Source organism: Anomaloglossus baeobatrachus, chromosome 3, assembly GCF_048569485.1.
Source record: "Anomaloglossus baeobatrachus isolate aAnoBae1 chromosome 3, aAnoBae1.hap1, whole genome shotgun sequence".
In the NCBI taxonomy this organism is placed as follows: domain Eukaryota; kingdom Metazoa; phylum Chordata; class Amphibia; order Anura; family Aromobatidae; genus Anomaloglossus; species Anomaloglossus baeobatrachus.
This window is the reverse complement of record NC_134355.1, coordinates 443,881,745-443,895,578: the sequence shown is the minus strand read 5'-3', so window position 1 is coordinate 443,895,578 and position 13,834 is coordinate 443,881,745. Positions and strand designations below refer to the sequence as shown.

The following is a 13,834-nucleotide window of genomic DNA, read 5'->3' as shown; positions in this document are numbered from 1 at the left end:
ACTCAGAAGAACATGGGAAGGAACATTTCACATTTCAGATGAGATCAGTGCAGAAACCACAAGGATTGGAATCCAGCATCAGAATATGGACTGTCAGACAGGCGTCCACTTCCTGGGGGGACCTGAGCCTGCTTTCCTCAGTATATTTTATATATGTATTATTAATTGTTCTCAGTGAGAGGAATCAATGATCAATAATTTTTCAACTGGCTAAGGCTAGTTTCACACTACGTCTTTTTAACATCCGTCCTTAACGTTATTTTAGCGGACAAGCGGATCCAGTGCAAATGCGTTTTCATTTCAATGCATTTGCAATGGACTCGCGTTAACATCCGTTCACCTGCGTTTGCCTGCGTTATAGTGAGGATCCAGTGACTTGCAGTTTTTTAACATGTTTCAAAAACGCTACTTGTAGCGTTTTTGAGCTCCGTCCAAATACTGCAAATTGCTGGATCCTGACTATAACGCACGCAAACGCAGGTGAACGCTGGCATGCTGATAGACAGGATCCTGCTTTTGTACTGAGCATGCCCAGAAAGTACTGAGCATGCCCAGAACCAGTCTCGCGTGATCTGTCTCTCTCTCCTCCTCCCTCCCCTCCTCCCTCCCTCACCCTCTCTCTCTATCTGTCTTTCCCCCTTCCTCCCTCCCTCCCTCTCTCTCCCACCTGAGAGCTGCGGACACTCGTAACCAAGGTAAATATCGCGTAACCACTTCTCTTAGTTACCCGATGTTTACGTTGGTTACGTGTGCAGACAGCCCTGCTCCTAGCAGCTGCAGACACTCGTAACCAAGATAAATATCGGGTATCCAAGGCCGATGTTTACCTTGGTTACCAGCGTCTGCAGCTGTCAGAAGCCTCCTCCCAGTCTAGTTCCCCTCACTCCCGATCACATGACTCCAGTGCCCGCCCCTAAACATCCAGTGCAGGATCCTGCAAAATAACATATGCGTTTGCATACGTTATTTGCTGTAAAAGCAGGATCCGTACTGCCGCTAAAAAAACGTTTTCAGCGGATGTTAAAAAGACATAGTGTGAAACCAGCCTTAGACATGTAGCACAGCCGAGTTTGTCACATGTAGCCAGGGTGACTTGTCTTTGGGGCACAACTTATTGCTATATTGCACTAGGGGCGGACATATTATTGGTACAACTGAGAGGTGAGGGGGTCCGCATCTACCTCCAAAGCAGGTGGAATACTGCATCATGGTGAGTTACAGAACTGAAAAGGGCCCATATATTGTTCTTACACAGGGGTCCAAAGTGAGGGGGTCCGCATCTGCCTCCAAAGCAGGTGGAATAGTGCATCATGGTGAGTTACAGAACTGAAAAGGGCCCATATATTGTTCTTACACAGGGGTCCAAAGTGAGGGGGTCCACATCTGCCTCCAAAGCATTTGGAATAGTGCATCATGGTGAGTTACTGAACTGAAAAGGGCCCATATATTGTTCTTACACAGGGGTCCAAAGTGAGGGGGTCCACATCTACCTCCAAAGCAGGTGGAATAGTGCATTATGGTGAGTTACTGAACTGAAACTGGCCCATATACTGTTCTTGCACAGGGGTCCAAAGTGAGGGGGTCCACATCTACCTCCAAAGCAGGTGGAATAGTGCATCATGGTGAGTTACTGAACTGAAAAGGGCCCATATATTGTTCTTACACAGGGGTCCAAAGTGAGGGGGTCCGCATCTGCCTCCAAAGCAGGTGAAATAGTGCATTATGGTGAGTTACTGAACTGAAACTGGCCCATATACTGTTCTTGCACAGGGGTCCAAAGTGAGGGGGTCCACATCTACCTCCAAAGCATTTGGAATAGTGCATCATGGTGAGTTACTGAACTGAAAAGGGCCCATATATTGTTCTTACACAGGGGTCCAAAGTGAGGGGGTCCACATCTACCTCCAAAGCAGGTGGAATAGTGCATCATGATGAGTTACTGAACTGAAACTGGCCCATATACTGTTCTTGCACAGGGGCCCTTTTTGGCTGTGTCTGCCAGCGTATTTCACCCATAGGATCGCAGATAAACCCATTATTTTACTTATCAGAATTCATAAACAATGGAGCTCCAAAGAGTTAGAATACATCAGCTCTGCTACATTTCTATGAGAACTGGAACAAGCACTGGATGAGTTAAACCCATTGTGTCACCGATTAAAGCTGTCATGTTATAGACACAGGCTGCAACATAAAACCATGGTCAATCTGATTAGTAGGACTATAATCCTGTTTCCGGCTACTGATGTAAGCGTTGTGGCTCATTGGGGATTGTCAGTGTGCCACTCTCACTGTGTAGGTGATTAACCCTCTCCTTACCCATGGGGTATGCGATAATATGAAGTGTCTGCTCAGACAGGCCCCACCCAGGCACCCAAACAGACCACAAGAGCTGCCCCTATATAATGTGCTGTCCCTATATTAAGATGTGTGCATGCCTATATAAAGAGATGTCCCTATATACAGAACTGTCCCTACATAAAGCACTGTCCATATCTAAAGAGGTACCCCTATATAAAGCACTATCTTTATATAAAGAGCTGCACCTATATAGAGAACTGTCCCTACACAGAGTTGCCCCTATATAATGAGCTACCCCTATATAGTTATCTCTCTATACAGAGCTGTCTCTATATACAGAGTTGTGCCTATGTACAGCACTGCCCCTATATAAAGAGCTGCCCCTGTATACAGAGCTGTCCCTACATGCAGAGCTGCCACTATATAGAGCTGCCCCTATGTACAGAGCTGCCTCTATATACAGAGTTGCCCATATATAAAGAGCTGTCCCTATATAGAGTTGTCTCTATGTACAGGGCTGCCCCTATGTACAGAGCTGCCTCTATATAGAGTTGTCTCTATGTACAGAGCTGCCTCTGTATACAGAGTTCCCTATATATAAAGAGCTGCCCCTATATACAGAGTTGCCTCTATATAGAGTTGTCTCTATGTACAGAGCTGCCTCTATATACAGAGTTGCCCATATATAAAGAGCTGCCCTTATATACAGAGCTGCCCCTATATAGAGTTGTCTCTATATACAGAGCTGCCCCTACTTAAACCTTCCCTGCCACACATAACATCGTCTCACTGTGCTAGGTGGGCACTAAAAGGTCAGACGTAAGGAATGCACAGTAACATCACACAACAGCCTGGCACAGCACACACTACATACAATGTGCATACAATATACAAAGAATGATATGCCAGAGAATACCATACCCTTCCAGTCCATGCCAACAGTCCAGACAAGCCCTACTGAAGCATGACAACAAGAGGTTAATGTCCTGCCAGCGTGCACTGCTCAGTCCAGGCTGCAGAATGCGGGCTCCGGCTGCATAGCTCCTGGTCCAGGCTGTGGGGGGCACCTTGGGACCCCAGTGGCTGAGCCCACCCTGCCCAGGACATGTAGGAGAGCTGGGACGCCTTTATTAGTGTGCATTGTGCGTGTCCCCGTGTGCTGAGTGTACAGAGTGGATTATGTGCAGCGCAGGCAGCAGCCGGACCCTCTCTTATGTCACAGAATAGCAAATTAGTTCTCAGAATTTCAGGGCTGGCCTTCCAAGTTAAAAGCCTACGTCACGGCCAAAGACATACCACGTGACACCTCCAGCCGGGCGAAACCAAGTCAGCCGGGGGGGTACGGTAACCCTATATGCCAAACACCCGATTAAGACCCTCAACAAAGATGAACCTGTGTAAAAGGCATTTTTTTCCTCTCGGGCAATGTGCCTGGAAAGACGCTGAGTGCCCGCAGACGGCGACGATAGGCAGGAGGACGATGAAAGGGGCTGGCTGGGAGACTCTCAGTCCTCCCCTGCCTTCATATAATGGTAAGATCAGAAGCTCAAATTCCGAGAATTGAGCCCTGTTGATTCTTAGAACTGGGGGTTCTTAGAAGTGGTGATGCAAGGATTTTCTAGGAAAGCCCTACCAGGTGATTGCTTCTCTTTCATTCTTTTTTTTTATTACTTGCCAGTTGCTGGGGCTGCAGCTCCTCTCCTCCTGCTTCTCCTCTCTGCCCTCCTGCATTTCTTCTGACTTTTCTCAGGAGCTGATCCCAGTCTTGTCTCCCTGTCCATGCCATGAGTGTGCCTGTCTGCGTGTGCCAGCTCCCTGCCTGCCTGGCCTCACTGGCTGCAAGGACAGCAGTCCTGTGTGCAGCAGCCAGCCTGCCATCTGGAGGGCGCCCGGCCGTGCCCTGCACCTGTGCCCTTATTACATGGCTGGCAGAGGGCGCAGACCTGGAAACTCCGGGAGGACTGTGTGCTGGGCAGGAGGACGGGTGCCCAGGGGCTCCGTATATGGAGACTCATGGTATACAGGGAGCTCGGGCTATAGGGGCACTGTGTGAGGTGATGAGCTCTGGAGGTGCTCGGTATATAGGGAGCTCTGTATATAGTGTGGAGCTGTGTATATGGAGGTGCTCGGTATATAGGGAGCTCTGTATATAGTGTGGAGCTCTGTATATGGATGTGCTCGGTATATAGGGAGCTCTGTATATGGATGTGCTCGGTATATAGGGAGCTCTGTATATGGATGTGCTCGGTATATAGGGAGCCCTGTATATAGTGTGGAGCCCTGTATATAGTGTGGAGCTCTGTATATGGATGTGCTCGGTATATAGGGAGCTCTGTATATAGTGTGGAGCCCTGTATATAGTGTGGAGCTCTGTATATGGATGTGCTCGGTATATAGGGAGCTCTGTATATAGTGTGGAGCTCTGTATATAGTGTGGAGCTCTGTATATGGATGTGCTCGGTATATAGGGAGCTCTGTATATAGTGTGGAGCTCTGTATATGGAAGTGCTCGGAATATAGGGAGTTCTGTATATAGAGACGGATGGTATACAGGGAGCTCGGTCTACAAGGGCACTGTGTAAGGTGCTCGATATATAGGGAGCTCTGTATATAGTGTGGATCTCTGCATATGGAAGTGCTCAGTATATATGGAGCTCTGTAGACGGAGGTGCTCTGTTTACACTCTGTATATAGTGTGGAGCTCTGTATATGGAGGTGCTCGGTACATAGAGGCACTGTATCGATATTTAGGGGGCACTGTATACAGTGTGGAGCTCGGTATATAGGTGCACTGTATGCAGTATATAGGGGGCACTGTATACAGTGTGGAGCTCGGTATATAGGTGCACTGTATGCATTATATAGGGGGCACTGTATACAGTGTGGAGCTCGGTATATAGAGGCACTGTATGCAGTGTGGAGCTCGGTATATAGAGGCACTGTATACAGTGTGGAGCTCGGTATATAGGGGGCACTGTATACAGTGTGGAGCTCGGTATATAGAGGCACTGTATACAGTGTGGAGCTCGGTATATAGGGGGCACTGTATACAGTGTGGAGCTCGGTATATAGAGGCACTGTATACAGTGTGGAGCTCGGTATATAGAGGCACTGTATACAGTGTGGAGCTCGGTATATAGGGGGCACTGTATACAGTGTGGAGCTCGGTATATAGGTGCACTGTATGCAGTATATAGGGGGCACTGTATACAGTGTGGAGCTCGGTATATAGGGGGCACTGTATACAGTGTGGAGCTCGGTATATAGGTGCACTGTATGCAGTATATAGGGGGCACTGTATACAGTGTGGAGCTCGGTATATAGGGGGCACTGTATACAGTGTGGAGCTCGGTATATAGGGGGCACTGTATACAGTGTGGAGCTCGGTATATAGAGGCACTGTATACAGTGTGGAGCTCGGTATATAGGGGGCACTGTATACAGTGTGGAGCTCGGTATATAGGTGCACTGTATGCAGTATATAGGGGGCACTGTATACAGTGTGGAGCTCGGTATATAGGGGGCACTGTATACAGTGTGGAGCTCGGTATATAGGTGCACTGTATGCAGTATATAGAGGGCACTGTATACAGTGTGGAGCTCGGTATATAGGGGGCACTGTATACAGTGTGGAGCTCGGTATATAGAGGCACTGTATACAGTGTGGAGCTCGGTATATGGCACTGTATACAGTGTGGAGCTCGGTGTATGGCACTGTATACAGTGTGGAGCTCGGTATATAGATGCACTGTATGCAGTATATAGAGGGCACTGTATACAGTGTGGAGCTCGGTATATAGGGGGCACTGTATACAGTGTGGAGCTCGGTATATGGCACTGTATACAGTGTGGAGCTCGGTATATGGCACTGTATACAGTGTGGAGCTCGGTGTATGGCACTGTATACAGTGTGGAGCTCGGTGTATGGCACTGTATACAGTGTGGAGCTCGGTATATGGCACTGTATACAGTGTGGAGCTCGGTGTATGGCACTGTATACAGTGTGGAGCTCGGTATATGGCACTGTATACAGTGTGGAGCTCGGTGTATGGCACTGTATACAGTGTGGAGCTCGGTGTATGGCACTGTATACAGTGTGGAGCTCGGTGTATGGCACTGTATACAGTGTGGAGCTCGGTATATGGCACTGTATACAGTGTGGAGCTCGGTATATGGCACTGTATACAGTGTGGAGCTCGGTGTATGGCACTGTATACAGTGTGGAGCTCGGTATATGGCACTGTGCAGGATTTGCAGCGCGTCCTCCTGTCTGTTCAGTGTTTACTATGAAGGCTCTTGGCACAGGGAGGGCGACTCGTAAATCAGCTTCGCCCAGTGATAGTGCTGGCGCCGCTCCACACGCTATTCCTGGAGGCAGCGGCCAGGGACCCCCTCACGTACAAGTATGGGGGTCCCCTCTCTCCTATAGTTAGCGGCTGGAGACCACCACACGCACAGATATGGGGGTCTCCAGCAGGAAGCGGCCAGGAACCACCACACGTACAGATATGGGGGTCTCCTGCTCTCCAGCAGATAGCAGACAGAGACCACCACACGTACAGATATGGGGTTTCCCGCTGTTCCTTTCACTAGCATTAGACGGGGCGCGGGCTGTGTCCATGGCTGTGTCTGACAGAAGACGGGGCGCGGGCTGTGCCCATGGCTGTGTCTGACAGAAGACGGGGCGCGGGCTGTGTCCATGGCTGTGTCTGACAGAAGACGGGGCGCGGGCTGTGTCCATGGCTGTGTCTGACAGAAGACGGGGCGCGGGCTGTGTCCATGGCTGTGTCTGACAGAAGACGGGGCGCGGGCTGTGTCTGACAGAAGACGGGGCGCGGGCTGTGTCCATGGCTGTGTCTGACAGAAGACGGGGCGCGGGCTGTGCCCATGGCTGTGTCTGACAGAAGACGGGGCGCGGGCTGTGTCCATGGCTGTGTCTGACAGAAGACGGGGCGCGGGCTGTGCCCATGGCTGTGTCTGACAGAAGACGGGGCGCGGGCTGTGTCCATGGCTGTGTCTGACAGAAGACGGGGCGCGGGCTGTGTCCATGGCTGTGTCTGACAGAAGACGGGGCGCGGGCTGTGCCCATGGCTGTGTCTGACAGAAGACGGGGCGCGGGCTGTGCCCATGGCTGTGTCTGACAGAAGACGGGGCGCGGGCTGTGCCCATGGCTGTGTCTGACAGAAGACGGGGCGCGGGCTGTGTCCATGGCTGTGTCTGACAGAAGACGGGGCGCGGGCTGTGTCCATGGCTGTGTCTGACAGAAGACGGGGCGCGGGCTGTGCCCAGGTTCTGTCAGACGCTCTTCTGGGTGATTTCGGCGGTATTTAATGCACAGAGCCCCTTTAGTTGTGGGCATGGCTCCATAGAGGAGGTGCGCAGGTGCCCGCAGCACATTAGCCGTCCCGCCGTGCAGGACCTTGTGCAGTACACGGCGATATAATGACAGTGCACGGCAGAGCTTTCCGCGCCGTCCACACGAATGGTAAATAGCATATGTCTGCGCCGTGTCTGGGGCCGCAGCGCCCCCTGCTGGTCACCGTCACAACCTCTGCTAACATTCCCCAGTGACGCGCTAAATTTAGAGGCTGCTGGCGGCTCCGCGCTCACTGAGGGGGCTGCCGCCAATGGCCTGTTATACCGGTACTCGGAAGCCCAGACAAGGGGTTAATAATGCAGAGGTTACCTGGAGGTTTCGGATCCTCCGCACTGGCTGGGGAGATGAGATCGTGATCGTTAGCAGCGGTCCGGGACCATTGTGTTCTCTTTCCCATGTAGCAGTGCTGAGTTTGTTACTTGGCATGTTGGCTCGGCTCATCTGTGATTTTCTATAGTAAATGAACTAAATGGAACTTATTACTTAGCCCAAAATGGAACAATTTGTATTTTTTTCCTATGTCTGTTGTTTCGAGTGATTTGACGGCCTTTTTTAATGGTCTTTTGTGAAATATCTGTCAGTGTTTACTTTTTCTGCGTTGTAGATGCTTTCTGGTTCATAGGTGACGTTGGCACTGTGGTATGATGGGCGATGTTGGCACTGTGGTATGATGGGCGATGTTGGCACTGTGGTATGAGGGGCGATGTTGGCACTGTGGTATGAGGGGCGATGTTGGCACTGTGGTATGAGGGGCGATGTTGGCACTGTGGTATGAGGGGCGATGTTGGCACTGTGGTATGAGGGGCGATGTTGGCACTGTGGTATGATGGGCGATGTTGGCACTGTGGTATGATGGGCGATGTTGGCACTGTGGTATGATGGGCGATGTTGGCACTGTGGTATGATGGGCGATGTTGGCACTGTGGTATGAGGGGCGATGTTGGCACTGTGGTATGAGGGGCGATGTTGGCACTGTGGTATGAGGGGCGATGTTGGCACTGTGGTATGAGGGGCGATGTTGGCACTGTGGTATGAGGGGCGATGTTGGCACTGTGGTATGAGGGGCGATGTTGGCACTGTGGTATGAGGGGCGATGTTGGCACTGTGGTATGAGGGGCGATGTTGGCACTGTGGTATGAGGGGCGATGTTGGCACTGTGGTATGATGGGCGATGTTGGCACTGTGGTATGATGGGCGATGTTGGCACTGTGGTATGATGGGCGATGTTGGCACTGTGGTATGAGGGGCGATGTTGGCACTGTGGTATGATGGGCGATGTTGGCACTGTGGTATGATGGGCGATGTTGGCACTGTGGTATGATGGGCGATGTTGGCACTGTGGTATGATGGGCGATGTTGGCACTGGTATGATGGACGATGTTGGCACTGTGGTATGAGGGGCGATGTTGGCACTGTGGTATGATGGGTGATGTTGGCACTGTGATGGGTGATGTTGGCACTGTGGTATGATGGGTGACATTGGCACTGTGGTATGATGGGTCATGTTGGCACTGTGGTATGATGGGCGATGTTGGCACTGGTATGATGGGCGATGTTGGCACTGGTATGATGGGCGATGTTGGCACTGTGGTATGAGGGGCGATGTTGGCACTGTGGTATGATGGGTGATGTTGGCACTGTGATGGGTGATGTTGGCACTGTGGTATGATGGTTGATGTTGGCACTGTGGTATGATGGGTGATGTTGGCACTGTGATGGGTGATGTTGGCACTGTAGTATAATGGGTGATGTTGGCAGTGTGGCATAATGGGCGTTGTTGGCACTCGTATGATGGGTCATGTGGGCACTGTGGTATGATGGGTCATGTTGGCACTGTGGTATGATGGGTGACATTGGCACTATGATGGGTGATGTTGGCACTGTGGTATGATGGGTGATGTTGGCACTGTGGTATGATGGGTGATGTTGGCACTGTGGCATAATTGGCGTTGTTGGCACTGTGGTATGATGGGTGACATTGGCACTGTTTTATGATGGGTGATGTTGGCATAGTGGTATGGTCTGCCATTGTAATAATAGAGTGCTGTCTATATGTAGCCATAGTACAACGCACCTGCTATTAGTAACATCAGAGTACCATGCACTGTATTCAGCCCTGATCTGTAGATTTGGCACCCGTCAGCAGGTTGGGTGGCATGAGCCACAAAAAAGTGACAAAATATAGGTTCCATAATAGAAACTTGTTCCGCAGCGATGTGCTGGTGTCAGGTTTGGGAGGGCAGGAATGTAGCTGGCCCTGCCACTAATACTGCTCAGGTTATTTTACAAAGGAGGTGTCTCTGCGCAGCGCTCCTAGGCCGTGCATTCCAGGCCGCGTCCCTGCCAGCTCCCCAAAGCCATAGACTTCAGCACTGTTATTTCATGGCCAGGCTGCTGGAGCCTGGGTGACTTGGTGGAAAAAAATCACATGTTGAGTCAGGATTCAAAACTCCATAAAATGTTTCTTTTTTTAAGCGAGAAAAGGGCAAAACATCAGAACAAACGTGTGTGTGTTTATCCAAAAACAACTTTTCTTAGGGACATAATGGAAAGTGTTTGCCAAAACCCCACCGGAGGGGGAGCACTGCCATCTAGTGGTGCTCAGGGCACGCTGCTGACATCTTGCTATTTTAGTTCAGTCTTCATCTTAAAGGCTCGATTAATATTAAATGTCTTGTGCCTGAACATGACTGCAGATAATCCACTTCCGCCTTGTCCTATATAACATTATAGAACCAAATAGCTATATAGGAATTTGTATGGAACCATAGGCTGGAGCAAGCGATGGTTGATGCCACCCTATACCCTGTTGGCACTGGGCTCTAGGAGGGTATCCCATTGTAATGTTAGGTATATCACCTTCACTTCTAAGCTGAGGAATACTTGCTTGCTATCATGAATTGGGCAACAACTTTGCCATGGCTGCCCCTAGCGTAGGTGAGTTGTCCTATAATGCCAAGACCATGGGCAGAGCTGGCTTCTACTCCCTGTGCATTTACGCTTTGTTACATACTTTTTTTTTTTTTTTTTTTGCGCAATGATGATTTTGGCTTCCTTGATTTTTTTTTTTCCATTTGTCAATATACACGACGGCTTCTTGGCTCGGAGTGTTAACCAGTTGAGTGCTGTCCCTGGGCGGTGCTGCCTCGTGTTGCCTCTTAGAAGTTGCTCTTCTCTGATACTGTTACAAGTTGTTGGTTAAATAAGGAATGAGTAACATTGCAGGGAGAGCTCGCTGCCAGTCACAAATCCCTGGCGGCTTGTGTATTTTTAAATAATTAATCCAATGAACTTGAAAGTGATTCTCTGCTGGAAAGCAAAACTGGGAGCATTGCCCCCTCATATCCGTTTTCCTATGAGCAGAATAAAAGTGCATCTCTATTTAACCGGGCAGATTTAGATCAAGCAATCTGTTCCCTTCCCTTGAACCCTTTGCTGCCTGGTAGGAGTACCATGGAGGCATTACAGCACAGTTCCTCCTCTCCTCCAGCTTCTATTACTCCTAGGGCTACACTGGCTGCTACAGAATGGTAAAACAATGGCTCTATGTTGGTTACGGAGGGGGCCATTATTTTACCATTTTGTAATATTGTGACTCCTAGACATTTGTGGTGGGCCAGTTTGCAAACTGCATATTAGGATATTCATAATGTTGATTTTGTTCTCCTTGTGTCAGTGGGAGTTTCTTAAAGACCAAGATAGAGCCCGTCTGTATATTAAAGTGAATAGACCCCAAAAAATAATCAATTCCAGTCCTGTATAGCTTTGTCCTGTTATTAAGTATATAATGGTGCAAAGCACCCGGAGAGCTTCTTATAGCACTGGGTGATTTGCTAGAAAGGACAAAGATCACAGCTAGACTAATCTGCTCCCTACCTGCAGCCCAAATCTGACTAAAGGACAAATCACTGTTATTTATCGCCACCTGGTGGCAGACTACAGCACTGTTTACATGTCAGCGAGCAGGCCCAGTACACATACTTTGCTTTAGATTATGAAGATCACAAGTTTATTTATGTTTAGTTACAAATTGAGCAAAATTTAAAGGGGTTTTCCCACAAAAAAAAGTTCATTTTAAAGTTCACCTTAATCAATAGATCTTCTAATAATAATAATTTCAACAATTGGATGTCTTTTAAAAAAATCTTCCTGTGCTGAGATAATCTTATATATGTGTCCCTACTATGTACTATGGGGACGACTATTCTCCTTGCGGAAACCTGACAAACCAGTCTGGCTGTCAGTGAGGGCTGCTCTGGGAAATATTCAAATTGTCTCTCCAGGGAGAAAGGAGACAAACTCCAGTGCCACCTATTGGAAGGAAGTAGCAATCCTAAAAGTCAAAAGTGGCTTTTTAACTAGCCTTTTCATATGATGTATGATTTATGCCAGATCAGAACCCCAATTTGCAGTCATGGTGTTTCGGGGTGATTTCCCCTCTTCAGTGCAAAGTATGGGTATCTGATCTGGCTTATGAGAAGCTATAGTGGGGATCACGGGTACTATATAATGGCTATGTCTGACCACACAGGGACACGGTCTGATCTTACCACAGCTCCTGGGCAGGGGAGGATAAAACGAGTATAAAGACACTGTAGAATGGGATCATATATGATTCTTTTTGTGAGGTAAAACATTTCCTTACCTGTTTTTTTTAAAAATGTTGACCTCAAAGAAAGAATAATTTGTGATCCCGTGCTGTGCTACTTGTATACTCTTTTACTTCCTCCCCGGCCCAGGCGCTGTGGTATGATCAGACCATGTCCCTGTATGGTCAGACACGGCCATTACACAGAACACAGCAGGGGCACATATATAAGATTATCTCAGCACTGGAACATTATTTTTAAACACATTCAATTGTGGAACTTATTATTACTCTAAGATCTATTGATTAAAATCAACTTTGTTTGTGGCAAATGTCTTTACAAATCCAGCAGCCTAGAGTAAAATGGCTCTATTCTGTGCGAAAATATATTTCACATGTTACTAAAATGAGCCTGTTAGATGCCATTCTGACGGTAATTCTGCTTTTTTGTTTCTCGGATACTGATGCATGATTTTTTAGTTTTGACTACCAAAATGTGTCTTGTGTTAGGGAAGCCTAGAAGGGAGCGCATACTGTACGTCTGTGTCCTGGGCTGGCTTTCCAGGAAAGCTAATTGTAGTAGAGTTCATTTGGTGAAGTAATCCCAGTCTGAGTCAAATATTTCCCAGAATGATATGGCTGGAATACCCACCCCTATTCCTCTGTGTAAAGGAAGACAATGTACAGCAGGTGATGGTGACATCGCATGGGTATCTGTCAATGTTCCACCTCCACAGCTATGCATGCACTCGGCTCCTCGGGGCTCTGTCTAGAAGGTAATGGCTCATATATATTTGGGAGTATTTTACACATTCTAATCTGATGCATTTTATGGATTTCTTACTTTTGGGTTACTGAGACTGTGTTTTTTTCTTTTGATGTCATCCAACAATCAGTGGCTTTCTTCAGTCTGTTCTGGAAGGTGTTCTTCCTGTGTGAATGAGAATGTGCAAAAAGGGTAGAGAAACTACCGAGTGCGAGAAATGCCTAGTTTCAAGATTCCTTGAAAAAGGAAGAGGAATCAACCACTGTATTTTTAGCCCTAACCATTTAGTATCTGTTGGTTATCTGTTGGACCCACCATCTAATCACAAAGCTTCTGCTTTTACTTGTGGGGATATGAAAGGTACTTAAACCTATGATATGAGCCTCTCACATTTTAGTGTACGGAAAGAACAGTACTAAGAGGCACTTCATTGCTTTCCTTCAATGCTGTAACATTCACATTGTAGCTGAGTGTATACATTTACCTTTGTCAGTGTGTAGTTTGCCTATATTATCTCGACCCATGTTCATGAGCAGTGTTGTATTGAATTAGAATGAAAAAACCTAGACGGGGCGGCACGGTGGCTCAGTGGTTAGCACTGCAGTCTGGGGTCCTGGGTTCAATCCCACCAAGGACAAAATCTGCAAGGAGTTTGTAAGTTCTCCACGTGTTTGCGTGGGTTTCCTCCAGATTCTCCGGTTTCCTCCCACAATCCAAAGACATACTGATAGGGACTTTTAGATGTATGTAAAGTCCTATAGAAGTAACGGCAATATATAAGTGAATAAATATTATTATAAGG

General features: G+C 48.2%; 1 protein-coding gene and 1 long non-coding RNA gene across 9 annotated transcripts in view; one reads left to right on the top strand and one right to left on the bottom strand.

Moving 5' to 3' along the window:
* Positions 1 to 3,504, bottom strand: part of LOC142296625 (uncharacterized) — a 32,971-nt gene extending 29,467 nt beyond the window's left edge. The window contains exon 1 of the long non-coding RNA XR_012751660.1: positions 3,223 to 3,504. This is a non-coding gene — a long non-coding RNA (uncharacterized LOC142296625). The remainder of the gene's footprint in view (positions 1 to 3,222) is intronic.
* The window catches only part of BCL6 (BCL6 transcription repressor), a 106,133-nt gene that overhangs the window by 83,008 nt on the left and 9,291 nt on the right, over positions 1 to 13,834 (top strand). Inside the window, exon 1 of one of the 8 annotated variants that reach the window (XM_075340453.1) lies at positions 3,868 to 3,937. The exons of 3 other annotated variants lie outside the window; for them this stretch is intronic. The gene's annotated coding sequence lies outside the window, so the exon portion shown is untranslated. Of the gene's footprint in view, positions 1 to 3,867; positions 3,938 to 4,138; positions 4,318 to 7,520; positions 7,787 to 12,535; positions 13,043 to 13,834 lie in introns of those variants that run through there. 4 more of the 8 variants (XM_075340460.1, XM_075340457.1, XM_075340458.1 and 1 more) reach the window with 4 other exon arrangements.